General features: G+C 49.6%; 1 long non-coding RNA gene across 3 annotated transcripts; it reads left to right on the top strand.

Annotated features, from left to right (window-relative positions):
- Positions 1 to 2,144: 2,144 nt before the first annotated feature.
- Positions 2,145 to 22,299, top strand: LOC120226963. Of its 3 annotated transcripts, none has more exons than XR_005527129.1 (3): positions 2,145 to 2,597; positions 2,965 to 3,037; positions 21,854 to 22,299. It is a non-coding gene; the product is annotated as an uncharacterized LOC120226963 (long non-coding RNA). The 3 variants fall into 3 exon arrangements; XR_005527130.1 differs by lacking the exon at positions 21,854 to 22,299 and adding an exon at positions 21,076 to 21,609; XR_005527128.1 differs by lacking the exons at positions 2,965 to 3,037; positions 21,854 to 22,299 and adding an exon at positions 21,076 to 21,609.
- The last annotated feature ends 942 nt before the right edge of the window (positions 22,300 to 23,241 follow it).

The following is a 23,241-nucleotide window of genomic DNA, read 5'->3' on the forward strand; positions in this document are numbered from 1 at the left end:
CCTTAAATAAGCATGCTTCTTCTTTGTTCCTGTATTTCCTACAGTTTTCCTAAAGCTTGCTTGTCCCAGAATGTAATTCTCTTTTATTCACTCCCGACTAACTCCATCAGTTGCTGCTAAAATAACAGGAAGTTCTACTTTTTTATTTTTTGGAGGGAGGAAGAAAGAGAGAGAATATGCTCTCCAGCAGAGGAGGTAAAAGGGGAACAGGGAGAGAGAGAATCCAAGCAGTCTCCATGCTGACCGTGGAGTCTGATTTGGGGCTCCATTCATGACCCTGGCATTAAGACCTGAGCAGAAATCCAGAGTCTGAAGCCCACCGAATGAGCTACCCTGGTGTCCCTTGGCAGTTGTGTTTAAGGTTAACAACGGCAAACAAGAAACATCCCTCAGATATCAAATATCCTCAGATATTGAAAAATTACTTTTCCATTAATTAGAAGCAAAATCCACATATTTCCTAAGTGGTACCCATTATATAAGCCTCATTCATTATCCCAGCTTGACATAAAACATTAAGAAATAGAAAACAAAAACAGTGATTAGAATATCCCATACTTTTTGGGCGCCTGGGTGTCTCAGACAGTTGAGGTTCAGACTCCTGATTTTCACTGAGGTCATCATCCCAGGGTCTGCGATCCAGCGCTGCATTGTCCGCGCTGGGTGTGCCGCCTGCTTGGCATTCTCTCCCTCCCTCTGCCCCACCCACTTGTACTCTAAATACAATAAAAAGGAAAGAAATAAAAGAATATCCCATACTTATAAAAGAAATCTTCAGATAGCTCGGAGTCACCCCAGGAAAATGTGAAACCGCAACACTGACAAATTAACGACCCAAAGCGATTCTCGGTGGCACCCACGCTTCTCCCCGGGTTCCGGACACTCAGCATCCAGCTGAGCACCCGCTGCTCTGGGCCACGTCCCGCCTCTCTCGCCGGCTCTCCGCCACCAGCACAGACCCCCCCCCTGCCCTGCTCAGTCCACTAACTCGCGCCAAGAGCGGCCGCCGCTGCTGCCTGGGTTCCGCGAGACCCACGCCCCCAGCCCGGCGTGTCCAGCCAATGGGGGCTGCGGACACACCGGTCACCCTAACGGGGACACACGGGCGCGTTCAGTGCAAGAGGCCCCAGGGCTCTGAGTCTCACCTGGAACTGCCCGAAACAGTCACGCCAGGTAGGGAAGCAGCAGCCACCTACTTCGGACACAAAACACCCCCAAACCCACAGGAGCAACCAACGTGCGGGTGGATAGGACCGAAGGAGGGGCTGGCTGGGAAAGGCGGGACGAAACGGGGCGTAACCACGCCCCCAAACCGCCCCCGCCCAAACTCGACTTCCTTGACTCCGCCCCAATGTAGCCGCGTCCAGCACCGGCCTCGCCCCTGCGCGGACGTGCCGTTCTCGTTCTTCGCTCCCCTTCAGTTGGCCCCGCCCCAAGCTGGCCCGCCAGTCGCTGACGCCGCGTCTGGGCAAACCACTCACCCTCCCTAGGACCCGCCTCACGGCGAACGCGTTTTACGCCGCTCCGGCCCTTCGGTCGGCCCCACCACGTTTTACGCTTCGCCTCGCTCATATTCCCGAGGCCCCGCCCTACGCTGCCACGTCCTGCGCCGGTCCCGCCCCTCTCTTGAAGCCCTGTCCGCGCTCAACCTCCCTAGGCCCCGCCCCACGCTGGCCGGGTCCTACACTAGCCCCGCCCCTCCGCTGACGCCCCGTTCCCGCGACCGCTTCCTAGGTCCCGCCTCGCTCTGCACACGTATTGCACCGGCCCCGCCCCTCCGCTTCTGTCTCTTTCTGGTCTGCGTTCCACCTCCCTAGTCCCCTTCTCACGCGGCCCACGTCCTCACCGGCCCTGGGCCTCGGCTTTTGTCCCGTTCCCGCTCACTCTCCCTAGGTCCCGCCCCACGTTCGCTACGTCCTACAGCAGCCACGACCTTCTGTGGACGTCCCCGTTCCCTCTCTCTGCTCACCCTCTCTAGGCCCCATCCTGTGCTAGCTGCGCCCCCAAACGACCCGGTCCTTCCGCTGATGTCCCCTCCAGGTTTCAGCTCACTTTCCCTAAGTCACGCCCCACGCCGGTTACGCCCCGCGCCGGCCCCGCCCCTCCACTGAAGACGCCTCCTGGACTCTCCTTTCCCTCCGCAGTTCCGGCCCCACGCCGTTTGCTTATGCTCGCTAGGGTCCTAGGCTCTTCACGTTCCCCTTCACACCCCGCTAGCGCCCGGGCTGCCGCCTCCGCCCCTGGCCCTGAGATTGGCGTAACTCCGTTCCTCGCCCAGACCCACCTCCGAGCGGTTCTCATCCTCCCGCAGTGAGACCCTGCCGCCTCCAAGCCTCCCCTTCGCGGTCACCTGGGCGAGGCCCCTGGGCCCCAGGCTGGGGGAGGGACCACCCCGTTGTATGACATCTCCTGCTGTTTCGTCCCCACACCTGTTCCCCCGGCCGTACCTGCCAGAGCGTGTCTACATTCCCGGTAACCCACTGGAAAGTGAGCTGCTAGGACGCAGGCGGCATCCGTTGCGTCGCTGAGTGCCGAGTGGGCGGCGACTTGAGGGAAGAAAGACCGGGAGGGAGACGCCGGGCGACCGCGAAGGGAGAGTGAGTAAAAGGAGCAACCTAGAGGATGCCACGTGGGGGGTGGGGGGTGTTGTGCCCTGGAGAAAGCCGTCCTAGTGAACGGTGGTGCCCGGGGTCGACGCGGCGGGAGCAGCGGAGGGCTGGGGGAGGGGCCTTCACCGGTCGGCGCGGCGGGGGCGGTGGGGAGCAGGGGGCACACCCCGCATTCATTCCTTTCCTGCTGTCCACGGTCCTTTCCCTTGTAGCCGTATTGTGTGAGGGTCAAGCTAGAGGCCTCCGTGTTTTCCCGGCCTTCGCTGCATTTTGAAAATACTGTTGGGTGCTCAGTAATTTTACACCAATTTCACGTGCCCTCAGTGAGGATAATGATCCTTTTTTATATTAACAGACCTCGTCTAACAGCTTCCCTTCGTTCTTGTGACCTTTTGACTGAGCTGGCCGTGGGCTAAGGTTTCCACTAGGTGTGCGTTTTCAAGTTTCCTTTATCCTTTTGTACAAGTGTTCAGGGATGGTACAAGTCGTTCCCTGCCCCGCCTCCCCCTGCCGGACTTAGAAAATTTGTTGTCGTTTCTCAGTGTGTGCATCTCCTCGGCGACTTCTAGTCCGGCAGCAGTCTTTCCAGGCAGGCCTAGGAAGCTTCCCGTGAGATTCCCATTTGGGGCAGTGGCCTTTCCCGGGCTCCTGAAGAAACCTAGGAATTTCTGCATAGGAATTCAGTAGCATAGACACCCTCTCCAACCTTTCCAGGCAGACACTAGTGGCTCTTGGGTCCTCATGGCCACTTAGAAAGTTTCCAGAGAGAAAGGGGTGCCTGGGTGGCTTAGTCGGTTAAGCGTCCGACTTTGGCTCAGGCCATGATCTCACAGTTCGTGGGTTCAAGCCCCGCGTTGGGCTGTGTGCTGACTGCTAGCTCAGAGCCTGGAGCCTGCTTCAGATTCTGTACCTCCCTCTCTCTCTCTCTGACCCTCCCCTGTTCATGCTGTCTCTCTCTCAGAACTAAATAAAATATTAAAAAAGAAAAGAAAATTTCCAGAGAGTCAGAGCATAGATGAAGTTCGCGGGTGGTCTTGACTGAAACTTTTTATTTTTTAATTTTTTTAAAAATTTTGGTGGCTCTGATGAGCCAAAATGCGCTGGTTTCCGTTTTCACTGTTATTGTGTCCCACTAGAAAAAGAAGCTAAAATACAGGGTGCAGGTTGTCTAATGGAAAGACACAGTAAGTGAAAGGGAGTGAGTGAATATCCTATTTTGGTATTCAGTTTTTGCTATAGCACAATATCCATTTTTCTTCTTCAGATGTTTTTTTCATATGGTACCACTTAAGTGTCTTGTTTCAGTATTTTTATTTTATTTTATTTTTTATTTTTTCAGTTTATTTTTGAGACCGAGACAGAGCATGAGTGGGGGAGGGGCAGAGAGAGAGGGAGACACAGAATCTGAAACGGGCTCCGGGCTCTGAGCTGTCAGCACAGAGTCTGACATGGGGCTTGAACCCATGAACCGTGAGATCATGGCCTGAGTTGAAGTTGGACGCTTAACCAACCAAGCCACCCAGGCACCCCTATAAGGCTTCTTTTCAAGAAGTGATATCTACGAAGTGTATACTATATGGGAGATATGAAAGACCAATAGTCAGGACAAAGTTTTTATGTTCATAATGTGTAATGAATAGTGGAAACCTTATTAGATAATATTTATACTTTATTTAGCATCATTCATTAGAAACAGGTATTTAGGGGCAGCAGGAACTCACTTTCATAGAGCTCCTGATTTTTGTCATCACTGGATCAATGATGCATGGAAACTATGAAAGTTAATGTGAAAACTACTTGCATGGATTTTATTTTCTTGTGATGTGGTTTCTAAATGGCAGATTAAATGTTTAGTATAAGTTTTATGTATATCCAGAAGGATATCCTAGAATAGATGGTCATACTTATTTCTTATGTAATCCAGCTCATATCCCAGTGAGAAGAAAAGCTGGTGTGAGCAGATTAAAAAAAAGGGCCACCCAGTGTCTGAGGACAGACACTCCCCTTGCATGATTTTGGCTTCTACCATCTTGCTTGCCTCTTGCATCAGTCAGCAGCAAGGAGCCAGAAGCTTGAGTATACTAGTCCCGCTCAACCTGGAAGCACATATGTATAAAAGATCAGAAAAACCCGAACCGGGTACTCAGCCTTTGGAGGTGATCCACTAGGCTGGCACAGGTGCAAAATAAACAGTCTTTTCTGATTCCCCTGTTGCAGGATTCTCGCACAGAGAGTGGTGACACCGAGGCTTTTCTTTCCAGGAAGCAACTTTGTGCCGGCACTGCTCAGTTGGGTTCGTACCCAAAGAACTGAGCGGCCCACATCACATGGCATAGTTTTTTTTTATACATTTTCTATTTCTTTGTCTCCCATATATGGTAACACACATAAACATGCAGTCTGATTAAGTTGTCTCAGTTTACAAGGCCATGGGGGATGTAAGCACCTGGGTGCATATCTAGGTGACCTTGAAGTCTTCTCTCCTCTCTTCTTCATTTTTTTTTTTTTCTCTCTCCTTAGGGAAGAGTTCCTACCACATTCCCCCCTTTGATGCTCGGACCCCTCTATTTTGGGTCAAAGAGCAGCATCCTGGCTTAGAGGTTTATATTTCCATAACATCATTACATGAGCAGCCGTTTTTCTCTCAACCGTAGTCTCAGTGAGACTGGAGACCGATCGTATAATCAAGGGAGCCAAGAAACATCCTCCCAGAGTTAGGAGGACAATACCTATGAGGGTTTTGAATCCCCCGAAAGATGAAAACCATCCTCTAAATAACTCCCTGGGGTTCCAACCGTTCCAGGTTTGGACTGGGACATGAGCAATCTTTCTCATTCGATCTGTGATCTCCTCTATGACTTTTCCTTCATCATCTATCTGTAGGCAGCAGTTGCTCAGGTTGAATTTTCCACAACACCACCCTCAGAAGCAAGCAGGTGATCTAAGGCGAGGCGATTTTGGTAGATGGCATTGCGCATTTTGGTTTGCTGCATAGCTAGTAAGTTAAGAGCTCTGGCAGTTTCATTGGTCATAATTTCTACAACTGCTTGCAGCCTAATTATGCGGTTTAGCATATAAATGGGGGTGCGGTAGCCCCAAGACCCATCCTCAGCCCAGGTAGCAGGGCCATAATAATGAATTATCCGCTCAGGAGGCCATTCATCATCTTTCCAGTTGCCAATTTGCAAGGCACTCCGCTTTCTTTGAACTTTCCTATCTCCATATATTTGAACTCCCAGATGTTCTTCTGCAAGTGGGAGTAGGAAGAAGGATGGGCGAATAGTTCCCAGCACACATGACCCTGACCAGCCTGAAGGGAGTACTGTATAGGCTGTTCTCCCACATATCCAGCTGGCTGGGGCAAGCTCTGCCAATCCAACAGCAAGAAGTAAAGCAAAAATTGCAATAATTTGTGAGAGACAAGGGGTGACAGTGCATTACAGTAAGAGGCAGATGTAAGAAATAAGGACCGTCTATTTATTTCACCAGACCGGCGATTCCTCAAGCTTCCGCCGTGCGTAGATGAGTCAGCTTCCGGAGTGACTGACGCAGGGCTGTCGTCTCCCGTTGCAGTCTCCGCCATTGCAGCTCGCTTCTTCTTCCTTATGGTCAGCTCACACGGCGTGGGCGGATCAGGAACGCACTCCCAGTCCCCAGATGCCGGCTTTGCTCTGCTGTGGTGAATCCAGGGACCCACCTCGGCTACTTTTACTGCAGTAGGGGTTGACAAAATGACAGTAAACGGGCCCCTCCAAAGAGGTTTGAGTGGTTGGACATTCCACTCCTTTACCCATACAGCATCTCCTGGCTCAAAGGAGTGAGCATCTGCGGACAGACTCACAGGCAATCGCTCTTTAACTCATCGGTGTAGACTGGCTAGAGTAGAGCCCAGAACCTGCATTTGCTGCCTTAGGGTTAAATTGCTTATCTCATTTAAATCTCCCCTTATCCCCTTAATAATTAGGGGAGGGCGCCCATAAAGGATTTCATAAGGGGAAAGCTCCGTTTGCGTATTGGCGCTGCACCTGATTCTTAACAAGGCTAAAGGCAACACCAGGTCCAAGAGCAGATGGATCTCCTGGCACAGTTTACTTAATTGCAGCTTCAAGGTTCTGTTCATTCGTTCCACCTTTCCGGAGCTCTGGGGTCGGTATGCGTGTGTAACTTCCAGGTGATCTTTAGCTCTTTTGCCACAAGCTGCACCACCTCAGCCACAAACGCTGGCCCGTTATCTGAACCCACAGTGATAGGGATCCCAAATCGTGGGATAATTTCTTTGAGAAGAAGCCGGGCCACTTCACGTGTTTTCTGTTTGGGTAGGGAAAGCTTTACCCAGCCTGAGAAAGTACATACAAAGACCAACAGGTATTTACATCCCCGAACCCGGGGGGTGCTCCGTGAAGTCCACCATCACATTTTCAAAGGGGGCTCCCCCAACGCTCTGTATTCCAGGGGCGGCCTTGGGCCCCTGACGTGGGTTGTTTCAGGCGCAGGTTTCACATTGCTCACATGCCACTCGGGCTATGCTGGAGAGCCGAGGGATGTAGAAATCCCGGCTTAACATTGTTTCAAGGGCTGTCCGGCCGATGTGAGTTTCCTGATGGAACTGCTTAACAAAGGCTGGAGCAAAGGCCTCAGGAATTGCTACTCGGCCGTCTTCAGCTTTCCACCATCCCCCTGGGAGGTAGTTGCCACTCTCAGTCTTAACCCAATTACTTTCATGTTGTGAGTAATTAGGGTCCCACTCTGCCAGTGGGTTAGGGAACAGTGCAGCAGGTAAAGCCGCTGATTTTATGGCTCCTTTGGAAGCTGCTAGCTTTGCCTCTAGGTCAGCCTTTCGGTTTCCCAGTGCAGCTGTGGTGTCCCCCCTTTGATGTCCCCGGCAATGCATGACTGCCACACTTTTAGGGGCCCACACGGTGTCTAAGAGTTCAAGGATCTCCTTACCATATTTTATGTCCTTTCCTCCTGAGTTTATTAAACCCTTCTCCTTATATAAGGCCCCATGTACGTGGAGAGAGGTGAAAGTGTATTTAGAGTCTGTGTATATATTAACACGTATCCCTGCTGCCAGTTGGAGGGCTCGGGTTAAAACAATTAGCTCTGCCTTTTGTGCCGAAGTCCCCTTCGGCAGGGCCTCTGCTTCAATGACGGAGTTTAGAGTTACCGCGGAATATCCTGCAAGACGCTCTCCCCTTTCTACAAAACTGCTACCGTCGGTGAAATATTTAGTGTCGGGGTCTTTGAGAGCCTGATCCAGCAAGTCTGGTCTGCTGGAGAACACCTCATCCATGACTTCAATGCAGTCATGGTCTGGCTGGCCTGGCCCGACAGGCAAAAGGGTTGCAGGGTTCAGGGTCAACACTAATTCAGGGTGAAGGCGAGGGTTCTCACATAGCATTCCCTGATACCTGACCATCCTGGCGTTGGTGAGCCAGTATTGTCCCTTGTAATCCATTAATTTTCATACTGAATGTGGCACTCGGACTGTTAATTCCTGTCCCATAGTTAACTTGTCAGCCTCAGACACTAAGAGGGCTGTGGCTGCTAGTGCCCGTAGGCAGGGGGGGCCAGCCCTGGGCCACAGAGTCAAGTTGCTCGGAGAGATATGCCACTGGGCAATGCCATGATCCCAACATCTGAGTCAGTACTCCCACTGCGATACCAGTGCACTCATGGACATACAGAAAGAAGGGCTTGGTCATGTCTGGGATCCCTAAACCAGGCGCATTAGTAAGAGCACGCTTTATTTCCTTGAAGGCCTTTTGCTGTACTGACTCCCACATCAGGGGTTCCCTTTCTCCCCCCTTTGTAGCCTCATAGAGGGGTTTTGCCAGGACTGAAAAGTTAGGTATCCAGATCCTACAGAAACCTGCAGCCCCGAGAAACTCTTGAACCTGCGGACAGGTTGTGGGAGTCAGATAGAGCAAACAGCCTGCTTTCTCTCTGGGCAGAGCTGAGCTGACAGCTGCCCCTGAGATAGGTGGAAGCCAAGATATTTAACCCTTTCTTGACAGATCTGGGCCTTTTTTCTTGAGACCTTGTAGCTGGCTTTCCATAGGAGGGTAAGGAGCTGCCGAGTCCATTCCATGCAACCCTCCCGAGACTTCCCAGCTAATAGCAAGTCATCCACGTACTGAAGCAGGACACAGTCATATTGATCTTAGGGAAGGCTTCTAAGTCAGAGGCTAATGCAGTGCCAAAAATGGTTGGGGAGTTTTTGAACCCTTGAGGTAACCTAGTCCAGATTAATTGGCCCCGTCACCATTTTTAGGGTCCTCTCATTGGAAGGCAAAAGTCAATTGGTTCTGGGGGGCCAGGCGGATGCAGAAAAAGGCATCCTTAAGGTCCAAACAGGTGAAGAAAGTGGTTTCAGCAGGAATGAGCCCCAAAAGTGTATAGGGGTTCAGGACCACTGGGTGTATGGTGACAGTCACCTGGTTTACTGCTCTCAGGTCCTGAACTGGCCAGTAGTCATCTGTGCCTGGTTTTTGAACAGGCAAGAGGGGTGTGTTCCAGGGCGACTGGCATGGCCTGAGGATCCCGTACTTAAAAGTCTTTCCAGGTGCTTTTGGATCCCGACCTGTGCCTTGTGAGGGATGTAGTACTGTCTCTGGCGGATGGGCTCTGCCCCAGGCTTTAGTTCAACAACCACAGGGGCTATGTTTCGCGCCAGTCCTGGTGGGTTATCTTCAGCCCACACCCCTGGGACCTTAAAAGGAAGCTCAGGCACCAGTTGTGGTTTTTCCTTGAGGCTGTAGAGATGCCATTCCTCCCTCTGAGGAGTCGTGAGAGTCATAATCTTTGCCTCTGGTTTTCGGAGGGTCAGAGCAGCTTGTCCCTGGGAGTTGAAAATTATCTGGGCCTGCAGTTTTCCCAGTAGGTCACGGCCCATTAGAGCCACGGGGCAGTCAGGGAGGTACAGAAATTCATGGATGACTTCGTGGCCACCTAAACTGCATCGTCGAGGTAACAGGAAGGGACAATGTATCTGATCGCCTGTGGCCACCATGATGGTGGCTTGTCTCCGTGAGAGGGGGCCCACAGGTTGGGTCACTACTGAGTGCTCTGCTCCAGTATCTACCATAAAGTCAATGGGTCGGCCCCCCACCTTCATTCTGACCATGGGCTCCCGGGGGCCTAGCAAAATAGAGCCCGGTCTGTCCTAGTCCTCCGCATAGTCCTCCATGGCGGCCAGCCCCACAAAATCATTCTTGGGGGCCCCATGAGGCTGTGGGGCCAGTTGGTACCAGCCCTGGACCACATGGCCCCTTTTTTTCTGCTTAGGACCTTGCTGAGAATCATCTGGTCGCTGGGGGCACTCACCTTTCCAGTGGCCCTCCTGACGGCACAAAGCACACTGATTCCAGCCTAGTTTTGATCTAGGGTGAGACCCTCCTCCTTGCTGCTCCCCTTTCTGGATTTGGCCCTTTCCCTGTGGGGCTTTCTTCTGGGGGAGTCTTGACTGCTCCACCAAAGCGGCAGCTAACAAGTCTGCCTGTTTTTGCATCTCTCGGTGTTCTTCCTTCCGTGCTGCCTGATCACGGTTAATGAACACCTGGGTCGCTACTTCTAGCAACTGACTGATATTCATGCCAGTGAAACCTTCTAGCTTCTGCGCTTGCGCCGAATATCTCCCTGGGCCTGGCCTATGAAAGCCGCATTAATCATCTGCTGGTTGGCAGGTGCTTCTGGATCAAAGGGAGTATAGAGACGGAATGCCTCACATAATCTCTCATAAAATTGGCTCGGGCTCTCCTCCGGCCTTTGGAGCACTTCTGATGTTTTACTCATATTTATGGCCTTCCCCCCACCCCCCATTCTTTACACCATTTAGAAGAGCTTCTTTATATCGCTCAATCCTTGTAAGTCCTCCATCTATACTTAAGTCATTTGGGTCCCATTTGGGGTCCTCCCTTGGGAAGTGAGCCCGGGCATAGGCTTGGGGGTCTAGTGTCCCAGCTGGAGCATTTTCCTCCAAGCATTTTGTAGCTGCCTGAATAATTCGGCGACACTCCTCTGTATTGAAGAAAGTCAAAAGAAGTTGGCGGCAGTCCGTCCAGGTGGGTTTGTGGGACTGAATTATGGACTGCATTAAGTCAATCAAAGCTTGGGGCTTCTCCGTATAGGAGGGGGTATGGTGCTTCCAATTCAGGAGATCCGTAGTGGTAAAGGGCTGGTACATGTAAATACACTGGCCTCCTTGGATCTGGCTTTCCTGACCATAATAGAAAGGGCCCCTAATTTCCCTCAGCGGCATCTGTGGGGCTCCTCAGTGTGGCTGTAGGGAAGGGCTGCCTCTGTTGGCCTGAATCTCTGGTCGCCGCCGTTCAGGAGGTGTATGAGGGGTTAAGACTGGTGGTTCAGGTGAGTCAGTCACACTTGGGGAGGTCGGCGGTGCTAGGGGTGGTAAGGCTTTGGGGCTGGAGGCAGACTCCGATGAGGTCTCTGCAGTGAGGGCTGCTGGAGGCTCAGGTGGCAGGGAGGGGTACAGTGGGACATATGGTGGTGGGGTTTCTTCAGGATCTCCTGACAGTATGGGCTGTTTAACCTCTGGCCAGTATTTGGAGGAAGCCGTGAGGGGAGCCAGGATTACTTTACAGCCCTTTTCAATACAGACTTTTAGCCAAGGAGGCCGGGACAGGACCAGGTCTTGCCAACAGTCAATATAAGCAAATTGGTCAGGGTGGCCTGGGTCCCCTGCAATGACCCTGAACACTCGGCCAACTAGTTCCTTATCAAATGAGCCTTCAGAGGGCCAGCCCACCCCGAATGATGGCCAGTTAATTTCACAGAATGTCTGGAGCTTTTCAGGAGTTAGTTTTACACCATAATTTCCTGAATATCCCTTTTTGAAATTACTCAACATACACTCTAGGGGAGTTGGTTTACTCTGCTTTCCACCCATTTCCTCCCCCTAACAGACGACTTTCATGCACAAGAAGGGGAAGACCAGGGAAGGAGAGGGACCAGGTTGGAAAGGACGCACACCCGCTTTGTCCATTTCCGGCCGCTCTCCTCTCGGAGATATTTCAGGCTCCTCTTAGCATTGGCGGGTTAAGTTTCAATCCCTGACCCGGATCAGACTCCAGAGGAAGTCTGACGCCACCCTAAGCTGTATGAGTTGGCCATGGAACCGCGGATTGGGATTCAACACTCGCTTCGGCCCTTGGTCAGGTCGGAACCTTCCCACTGTCCGTCTCAGTCACACACAGTCACACAACAACTCCAGCCCACCACCTTACATCCAGCACCTTAGAGTTGCAGCTTCGTTCCTCTTCCCTTGTGGACTTACTAGTGCAACTCTGGGAGGTGATCAGGCTCCCCTTCTGCCTCTTAGGGGCAGGTCCCCCAAAACGAACCCGGGTTCTTACCAGTCAGATGGGCGGCGCTCCTTAAGCTGGTTCCTGGGCCTCAGGGGTTACGTTAGCGCACACAGGGCCCTCTAGTCCCCTACGGATCAAGAGGTCCACTGGCGCCAGGTGAGGTCGCTTCTCCTGGTGCTCTGAGGCTCCTACCCCGGTGGCAAGGGAGGTGGAAATGCACCGTTTCTGAGTCCCGGGCGAGCCCCCAAGCAATGTTGCAGGATTCTCGCACAGAGATGACTCTCTGGTCATGACTGACACCGAGGCTTTTCTTTCCAGGAAGCAACTTTATTCATGCTGGCACCTCTCAGTTGGGTTCGTACCCAAAGAACTGAGCGGCCCACATCACATGGCATAGCTTTTTAATACATTTTCTATTTCTTTGTCTCCCATATATGGTAACACACATAAACATGCAGTCTGATTAAGTTGTCTCAGTTTACAAAGCCATGGGGGATGTAGGTACCTGGGTGCATATCTAGGTGACCTTAAAGTCTTCTCTCCTCTCTCCTTCATTTTTTTTCTCTCTTCTTAGGGAGGGGTTCCTACCACACCCCGAGTGCATGTCTCCTCTCTCTTCCTGGGTGCCAAGTATTTGCTGTAACACTTTTGGTGCATTGACCAGGAAGTTGACAGCCCTGCCCCCTTGCGTCATTGTTGTGGGAGGCCAGTGGAGAGGCCACTCATCGTGGACCCCTGTGATGGAAAGTAAGGTGCACTACTAGTGATTTCACTGGACTCCAACCATCCACAGGCCTGACAATAGCTGGCCACCACTGTGCTTGAGTGGACACCAGGGGAATCAGAAATTCTGCCAGGATGGGACATCTGATGGGGTAAATGTCCCTGGGGACCCAGGACCAAATTCAGGCCTACTCTAGAGGCAATAGGGGAGCTTGATCTCCTTCCAGGTGACATAGTTGCCACATAGCACAGGGAAGTCCTGGGTGGAATTCTGCGATGTGTCTCAATGTGTGTGTGAGTGCTTGTGCTCCACGGTCTCGACTTTGGAGCCCGAGTGGGTCCTATCCTGCGATTCTGTGACAACCTTATACTGCTTAAGGCAGAATCAGGTTTGCAGAGGCCTGATCTGAGTCAGGGGTTTATAGTGACCTGCCAATGCTAATAGGCGTCTAAATCCTTGCAATGGGAGTGGCCAGGCAGATGAAGCTACCTCTTTCCTTGTGTATGTTCTGTGACACCATACATTGGGAGGGACCCATCTAAGGATATCAGGATGGGGGGTAATTCCTCAAAACCAACTGTTTTGGAGTATATGATTAAGAATTTTAAGGGGCGCCTGGGTGGCTCAGTCGGTTAAGTGGCCGACTTTGGCTCAGGTCATGATCTCACAGTTCGTGGGTTCGAGCCCCGCATTGGACTCTGTCCTGACAACTAGCTCAGAGCCTGGAGCCTGTTTCAGATTCTGTATCTCCCTCTTTCTCTGACCCTCCTCTGCTCATGCTGTCTCTCTCTCCTTCTCTCTCAGAAATAAATAAAACATAAAATAAATTTTTAAAAAAGAATTTTAAAAAGGGGGTCAACTGAGTGGCTCAGTCTGTTAAGTGTCTGACTTTGGCTTAGGTCATGATCTGTCGGTTCAGGAGTTCGAGCCCTGCATTGGGCTGTGTGCTTACAGCTCAGAAACTGGAGCCTGCTTCAGATTGTCTCTCCCACTTTCTCTGCCCCTCCCCTGCTTGTGCTCTATCTCCTTCTCTCTCTCTCTTAAAAATAAACATTAAAAAGTCTTTTTAAGGGATTTTCAGGTGACTCTGGGGTCAGATCGACCCCCGGGAAATTATGCACCCTCTGTGAATTAGAGTGGCCTACGTTTGGTGTAGGCTGGCCCCCTGAGGATACCCTAGATATCCCCATAGTCCGAGCTGTTTATAAAGTAATTACTGGAGACCTCAGCCACCTGGATCAGTTCTCATACATCCATCAGTGGCTGGAAATAGCCCAAGTCAAGGCTCCTTGGGTCCAGTTCTGCCTTAATAGTAATGGACACTGTAGAGTCTTAGTGGCATGGGATGAGAAGAAGACTTCGCAGCAGAAAAAACCACCCCCATTCTCCAAGAAAATTCAGAAGAAGTCTTTCCATTTCTACCACCATATGCTCCCAGTGCCCCATCAATCGAGGGAGGGGAACCTCACCTGCCTGACAGTCCACCCCCGTTGGTCTCACCTCTGACAGCAGCCAGTCCACTCCAACCAGGGACCCCTGAACCAGTAGGAAGGCGCCTTAGGTCTGCAGCTCAAGGTCCAAGGCTCCCAACATCAGCACAGATGCCATTGCAGGTGACTAGGGGTCCCCAGAGAATAGGCCCCAATGGGACCCTATAAGAAGGGGATTGGTTTTCTACTACCAACCGTTCTCCACTACTGACCTCCTCAACTGGAAATACCACATGCTGCCCTACTCTGAGAAGCTTCAGGCGGTGATAGATCTCCTACAATCCATATTCTAGACTCACTGCCCTGCCTGGATCGACTGTAAGCAGCTTCTGCTCACCCTTTTCAACACAGAAGAGCGCTGATGAATTGTCACCAAAGCCAGAAAATGGCTCCAGACTCAGGTACCAGATTTGCAACTAGCTGGGACCCCAACAGAGAAGCAGGACGGGCCAGATTAGAAAGATACTGACATGCTTTCCTCCAAGGGGTAAAAACAGGGGCCAAATAGCCCACCAATATGGCAAAGGTATCTGAGGTCCTACAAAAGCCAGAAGAGAGCCCTTCTTGACCTCTATGAAAGATTATGTGAAGCCATCAGAATTTATACTCCATTCAACCTAGAAGCCCCTAAAAACCAGCTCATGTTCAATGCTGCCTTTGTGGGACAGGCCCAAAGTGACATTAGACAGAAGCTCCAAAAATTGTAAAGATTCGCTGGACAGAATGCCATGAAACTATTTAAAATTGCCAACAAGGTGGGGCGCCTGGGTGGTTCAGTCGGTTAAGCGTCCGACTTCAGCTCAGGTCATGATCTCACGGTTCATGGGTTCAAGCCCCGCATCGGGCTCTGTGCTGACAGCCAGCTCAGAGCCTAGAGCCCATTTCAAATTCTGTATCTCCCACTCTCTCTGACCCTCCCCTGCTCATGCTGTCTCTCTCACTCTCAGAAATAAATAAAACATTAAAAAAAATTGCCAACAAGGTTTTGTAAATCAGGATCGAGTTGCCAGAAAGGAGACAGACTGAAGAATGAAACAAGAGGCAGTTCTCCTGGCTGGGGCCTTGGGGTGACCACCCCCTCCAGAAGGGTCCCCATGGAAACCACAAGGGATTCAAGACAGAAAAGAAGGGCACCGCTGGGATGGGATCAGTGTGCCTACAGCTAGGGAAAATGAATGCCCCAATCCCCATAATGGAAAGCCAAAGCTCTCCATTCCACCCAGCTGCTACCAACCAGAACCACCTGAGGCTGACCTGATCAGACTGGCAGGTATGGACTCTAATTAGGAAAGACCAGGCTCTGTTCAACTGGGCCCTCAAGAATCCATGGTCAAAATGAGGGCAGGGGTCGGACAACAGACTTCATGGTCGACACTGGGGCTGAACACTCTGTGGTGACACACAAGGTGGTCCCTCTTTTAGGTCAAGAAGTCACCATTGTAGGAACCAATGGGATGCAAACCCGAAGGCCATTTTGTGTTCCCTGACAATGCCAGCTGGGGGCTCACCAAGTAATTCATGAATTCCTATATCTACCCGACTGCCTGGTCTCACTGTTAGGTAGAGACCTCCTAGCCAAGTTGGGTGCAGAAATGGCCTTCACTTCAGATGGACAGAGGCAACTGGGCCTAAATAAAAAAAGCCCAACTCATGATATTGTCCCTGACAATACCACGGGAAGAGGAATGGAGATTATATACTTTCCTGTCCAGTGAGGCAACTGTGGCCCCCAAGATAGAGGCCGAATTCCCTTCAGTTTGGGCAGAATGAAACCGCCCTGGTCTGGCAAAAAACCACCGTGTCAATATTAATTGACCTAAAGCTTGGGGCCTAACCTGTGAAAATATGCCAATATATGGTCCCATGGGAGGGGGGCACACCTGGAGATCCAGATACACTTGGACAGGATACTCAAATGGGGACTTCTAAAATGATGCCAGTCTCCAGGGAATACTCCCAATGCCTGTGAAAAACCCTGGGACAGATGATTACTGCCTTGTGCAGGACCTAAGAGCCATTAATGAAGCAGTCATCATGTAGCATTCAGTGTTGCCTAACCCATACGCTCTACTAGGACTCATACCTTTGGAAGCAGGATGGTTCGCTTGTCTGGATTTAAAGGACACTTTCTTCTGTCTCCAGCTAGTGCCTAATAGTCAACCCCTATTTGCCTTTGAATGGGAAAACCCTACAACAGGGGCATAGGAACAATTCGCTTGGACTAGACTGCTGCAAGGATTAAAAAATTCACCAACCTTATTCAGTGAGGCGTTGGCATCTGACTTAGCCAGGTTTCTGGGATAGAACCTAAGATGTGTCCTTCTCTAATATGTGAACGATTTCATGCTAGCCAGTCCCATGCAGGCCTGGGTTTGAAAGAAAGAGGCACAGATTTGCCAACAGAAAGTTAAATATTTGGGCTTCAAAGTTACCAAAGATAAATATGCTGGGAACCGAAAGGAAACTGACAGTCTGTGCTTGTTCCCATTACCCACCAGCAGGTCTGAGAGTTTCAGGGAACAGCAGGGTTCTGTCATATATGGATCCCAGGGTTCTTGCAGTTGGCCAGGCCTCTATATGAGGCACTAAAGGGGGAAGAAAAGGCACCCATTTTTTGGGGCCCTAATTGAGAAAAGGCGTTCGAAATTCTAAAGACAAAACTCACAGAGACACTGGCCTTGGGACTCCCAGATGTATCATGAGATTTCAACCTGTTTATACATGAGAGCAATGGGGTGGCCCTGAATTTTCTTATCCAGGAATTGGACCTTGGCAGAGACCAGTGGCATACCTTTTAAAGCAGATTGACTCAGTTGCTGCAAGAGGCCCTCCTGTTTGAGGGCCTTGGCAACCACCACACTTTTTATCAAGGAAGCAGACAAAATAACATTGGGGCAAAGCCTAAATGTTGATTCGCCATTCTGTTATTACCTTGATGGATGCCAGAGAGCAACACTGGCTAATTTCATGCTCAGATGACACAATATCAGGGGTGACTGTGTGAAAACCCACGAATAAGATTGGAAGCCATAAAAACCCTAAACTCTGCCACTTTCTTGCCCGCAGAGCCAGGGCACCCCAGAGCATGATTGTGTAGAGGTACTTGATGAAGTCTATTCTAGTTGACCTGACCTATCAGACAGGTTCTTACAAAATCCAAACCTCATCCTGTACACCAATGGCAGCAGCTTCATAAAGGAAGGCAAGACATATGTCAGTTATGCAATAGTCTCTGATTTTGAGGTAATAGAAGTAAAGGCCCTTCCACAAGGATGGTCCACCCAAAAGTGGAATTGTGAGCCCTAATGAGAGCACTATAGCTCAGTAAAGACAAAAGGGCCAACATATACACTGACTCGCACTATGCCTTCACCACTCTACATATACATTGGGGCTCTATACAAAAAGGGAGGGCTTTTTATCGCAGGAGGAAAGAAACAAAAAATGGGGAAGAAATCCTAAAACTATTAAGGGCAGTCTGGGAACCGAGTGAGGTAACAGTCATCCACTGCAAGGGACACCAAAGAGGAAAAGACTCTGTGTTGGTAACCAATGGGCAGACACCACAGATAAACAAACAGCAGGAAAACAAACAACACCCTCAGAAATCATGCTGGCCCCAGAATTGCCAACTTCCCCAAGGTACACAACCTAAGAAACAAAATGGGCACAACAGGAAAAGTGAAACCAGACAAAAGAAGGATGGTGGGTACTTCCAGACCAAAGATTCTATGTACTGGAGCAGCTAGCCCACCAGCTGGTTCTCCAACAGCACGAGCTCACCCACCAAGGAAAAACTGCCCTTGAAACCTTATTGAGCTGTTACTATGTAATTGCTTGACTCCTGTCCCTCTGTGCTTTGATCTCTCAATGCTGCCTTCTCTGCACTCAAAATAACACCAAACAAGGCTCCACTGAGCCCATGGGAATCTAACTGCTATGGTCAGGCACCATTCAAAGATTAGGAGGTAGACTTTACCAAAATAAGAGCCATTGAAGGATACAAATTTCTTCTGGTATTCAGTTGCACATTTTTGGGTTTGGTTGAGGCCTACCCCACATGCACCAAAAAAGTAAGAGAAGTAACTAAGGGTCTTCTAAGGGTTACCATCCCCAGACATGGAATGCCATTAACCATAGGCTCAGACAATGGCCCAGCTTTTGTGGTTCAACAAGAAGCCAAAGCCCTAGGCATCCAATGGAACTTACACGCAGCCTATTGACCCCAGAATTCAGGGAAAGTGGAACGTATGAACCAGACCCTTAAGTCAGCCATGGCAAAACTATGTCAGGAAACTAACTTGTCCTTGCCAGATACACTACCCCTAGCTCTTCTCTGGGTATGTTGTACACCCCAGACAAAAATAGTATTATCCCCATTTGAGATCCTATATGAAAGGCCCCCTCCGCTAGTCAAATTCAGGGGAGACCTGACAGAGCTACAGAATTTAGGAATATAAAAACAACTATAAGGATTAGAGAAAACTGTATTTGAGATACATAGATGGGTGACAGACAGGATGCCCATTTCTCTGGGAATAGGTGTACAAGCCCACAAACTTGGGGATCAGCTTTGGATTAAAGACTGGAAAAAAGAACCACTCAAACCTACCTGGAAAGGACCCTATTTAGTTGTGCTAACCACACCCACAGCCCTCAAGGTTGCAGGACCTACTGCCTGGATCCACCATTCCAGCCCATCTGTCACCTGGCAACCACTTGGAATGGAAAATAACTGCTAACCAGAATAGTCCTCTACAGATCACCCCTAAAAAGAGAGCAGATAATAAGCGGCCTGCAACCAACACCTGAGAACTCTCTGTATCCAGAAGCTTGAGGAAATCACCAGATGACTTAAATGAACTGTAGCAAATTGTTCTCTCGAATTTCATTGTCATCCCCTACGTATTTCTCTTTCCATACTTGTTGTTACACTGTTCGCTGTAGGCCTTACCCAATATTCTTCTGCAGATTGGCGTCTCAGTCACAAACTCTTGTTAGCCTCCCTCTACTTGCTAATGTCAGGATGCCTTATTCTCCTTAGACTTATATGATCTAAGTTGTGATTGATGTTCGTCTCTGAATATTGTTCTCTGCCTTTCTAACCGTCTTCTACCCCAGATGGGATCGCCCTGTCTCCTGTCCATGTTGCACATATTCCTGTTCCTAACCTCCTCAAAAGGACTTTTCTCACTCCTTCCATGCAAATATGTGATTTATCATTCCCCGCTTGCCCCCCAAGGTCCGAAGAGCCACTCTGTGCTCTCAACCGCTGGACCCCATCTACTGTCTTCATGAGGGACAAACTTATGTTACAGGCACACAAGGTTGCACTGCCTGCTACCCGACTCACCTCTTAAAGAGACCATTCCTTTCTCCGGTCCCCTTTCTGACTCTTGCTCCAACCCCTCCCTCTTATACCAATTCCTTCCCCTACTCCTCTGGTCCACATAGGTAAAACAGCACTTACTACCATGCCCCTGTGCCACTATGTATGCTCGCATGCCAAATAGATGTTATGATACCAGGAGAGTCACTCCCTGAACCAGAAATGGAAACACTTATTGGACAGAAAAAATGAAAATGAAACATTACTGGGGGCTTCCTGATCTGGCCTGCCCTGATGTTCCTCATGCCTGTTGGGTCACTTCTGATCTAACCCTTCAACCTCTGGCAGAACATAAATCAGGTAGACCACTTGTCTTAGGTCCCCATCTGGACCTAATGTTAAATGCAGCTCATCGCCTCCTCAATGATATCAACCCTAGCCTGGCCAGAGCTTTCTGTCTCTGCTTGTCCACAGGACCCCACTATTATGCAGCTACTCCGATAACACAAGCAACTGTAAATGCTACCCTGTTAACTGAAGACCCAGACCCCCCATATGGTGAGACCTGTACTAACTGAAGTCGAACTGTCCCAAATGGCTTCCAGGTACCTGGCAAACAAAATGGGAACAGAGCCAGTCAGCAATCTGACCATTGGCCAGTGAAACCAGACTCTTGACAGTCAGGAACTCATTCATCTTCCTACAACCCAACCCTGGTGTCGACCCCTTCCAGAGCTTCTCTTTGTATGTAGGACACATGCCTACCTATGTCTACTGGCCGATTGGATGGGCATCTGTACCTGGCCTTCCTCCTCAGATAAACATTGTTCCCAACAATAAGTCTCTTATAATAACCTTGGCAGCACATACTCAATCAAAAAGAGCCATTCAAGTCATACCCTTGCTGATTGCCTTAGGAGTAATGGCAGGGGTGGGCACTGGAATAGGAGGAATAGTCTCCTCGACCACATTGTCATAAATTATCCAAGGACCTAACTGATGACATAGAACGGGTTACCAAATCTCTGGTGGTTTTACAAGACCAGTAGACTCCCTAGCAGTGGTAGTCTAGCAAAACAGAAGGCTGGAACTGCAAACTGCTGAAAGGGGAGGACTGTGTCTCTTCGTAAATGAAGAATGTTGCTTCTATGTCAACCAATTAGGGATAGTGCAGCAGCTAAGGAAGTGAATCAACGCATGGAGGCAGGAATTAGCAGACTGATGAAACTCTTGGAGCAAGCAACATATGAAACTGGGCATCCTGTCTCCTCCCTTTAGCTGGTCCTCTCGTGTTTTTCATAGCTCTCAGGTTTGGTCCTTTTTTTTTTTTTTTTTTAAATGTTTTATTTATTTCTAGGAGAGAGAGACAGCGTGAGCAGGGGAGGGTCAGAGAGAGAGGGAGTCACAGACTGAAACAGGCTCCAGGCTCCGAGCTGGCAGTCAGCACAGAGCCCGACGCGGGGCTCGAACCCACGAACCGCGAGATCATGACCTGAGCGAAAGTCGGATGCTTAACCGACTAAGCCACCCAGGCGCCCCGTCAGGTTTGGTCCTTGTATTCTTAATATGTTAACCAGATTTGTTTCCTCTCGTCTAGAAGCTATAAAACTCTAGATGATGCTCCAGTTGGACCATTCTAGCTGTCGCGGCTCTCCTTTGGATGGCGAAGAACCCTGTCACATGCTTCCCTTTGGCGTTCCTGTCCAGCAGGAAGAAGCCAGAATGGTCTTTGCTCCTCCTCCTGTGGCAGCAAAGGATTCCCTGACCCCTACAAACTGATTTTCTCTAAGTCTGCCATGGCAGCTTGAGAATCAAGACAGGGGAATGAGAAGGAAAGCTGGTAAACCAGAGCAAATTAAAAAAAACAAAACAAAACAAAACAAAACAAACCAAAAGGCCAGCTAGATGTCTGAGGCTGGATACTCCCCTCGCATGCTTTTGGCTTCTGTAATTTTGCTTGCCCTTTACATGAGCCAACAGCCAGGAGCCGAAAGACTGACTGCGCTATTCCACTCCACCCAGAAGCACATGTGTATAAAAGATCAGTAAAAATGAGCTGGCTGCTCAGCTTTTGAAGATGACTCCACTTGGCTGGCACCGGTGCAAAATAAACAGTCTTCTGATTCCCTGAGTATGTGCCACTTGTCTCTTCCTGGGCGCCGAGTGTTTGCTGTAAAGCTAGGAGCAAAATTCATTTTTCTTCTCTCTTCTAAAAAGATTAGATTACTATTTATATGTGTTCATTTTTCCTAAATGCTGAAAATAGAAATTCACTAAATAGGAAAGGGCATGAAACTTCATCTGAGACCAATCTGTCATTTGGAGACAGTTCTTACTTTGGTTTATATAAATGTGTTCATGCACGTGTTTTCCAGGGAAGCTGGACTTAGGATCCACTTCTGCCTCTCTCCAAAGCCCTGCCTCCACCAAACATCAGGCCACGGCCTTGTCTCAGTGCTGACTGCCTTGCTGCACTTCCTGCCAGCCAGGACTTCTGGGTTTGTGTTCTTTGGGGCTGTTGATGGGCCATGGGGTTGGTCCCTGGGCATCCTCTCAGTGTTCCCCAGCCACTAGAGGATGACTTGGGATGGCATCCCAGGTTCTGGCACGTACGTAGAAAATTCTGCAGAGACACCAGCAGGTAGGCACCGATGTGGAAATGAATTCTTTTCAAGTTGACGGCCAAGAAAGAATTCTTGAGACATTTTTGGTGCAAAAAAAGGTGGTTTTATTAAAACACAGGGACAGGACCCATGGACAGAAAGTGTTACATTGAGATCATAGAGACTGACTAATAAAAGGTTTTCTATCCTATAGAAGGGAGGGTAACATCAGGGCTCCAGGAAATTGAGTGTAGAGGTTCCTGGAGGTCTATTATTAACATGGTGTTTTTCTTGTAAATCATTAAGATGGTTACAAACTGGGTGCCTGGGTGGCTCAGTTGGTTGAGCATCTGGCTCCTGATTTTGGCTCAGGTCATGGTGCCAGGGTCATGGGATGGAGCCCTGCGTGGGGTCCTGGCTGAGTGTGGAGCCTCCTTAAGATTCTCCATCTGCCCCTCTCCCTTGTTCACGCTCTCTCTTTAAAAAAAAAAAAAAAAAAAAAGACAAACTCTAGTGGAGTTTCATGTGCAGTATGACTGTAATTGATGTGACTTGATGTGGGGTCTGGGGTCTGGGAAGGAATTCTTGAGACTTTTTTGTGCAAAATAAAGTGTCTTTATTAAAAAGCACAGGGACAGGACTCCTGGGCAGAAAGAGTTGCAGTAGGTTGTGATCTGTTATATACTTTTAAGTGGGGGAGAGAATATACAGACAAAGGAAGTTTCCAAAGGGATTTTCATGTTAAAGACACAGGATCCAGGAGCCCTGGCTATTATTGTCAAGCTAAGATTGTTTTTTGCCTCTAGCAAAGCATAGTTACTGGAAGAATATCATACTCTGCAGATCTCAAGTATTTGTCAATGGGCTGCAAGTTATAAGAAGGAGATTTAATGTTATCTGCCTTTCCCTTTCCCTTTGTTTTCCATATCAGCTGACGATTTGTTTTCTCCCTGCCTCTGTTCTCAGGCTGTCACCAGTACCTGAGGAATGTCCTACATGTCCCACCTTAACTGGGGGACATTTGTAGGGTGTTTGTTCAGGGTAACTCACCCATTCTGTACAACTCAGTCTCCCAGAGTCTAGATAAGAAAACTGAATGCAGGTGCAGTGGAAATTAGCATTAAACTTAGACATCCCTGTGCCGATTTTTTTTTTTTTCA

This window comes from Hyaena hyaena, unplaced genomic scaffold (assembly GCF_003009895.1).
Source record: "Hyaena hyaena isolate Hyena2069 unplaced genomic scaffold, ASM300989v1 scaffold_1918, whole genome shotgun sequence".
Taxonomy (NCBI): domain Eukaryota; kingdom Metazoa; phylum Chordata; class Mammalia; order Carnivora; family Hyaenidae; genus Hyaena; species Hyaena hyaena.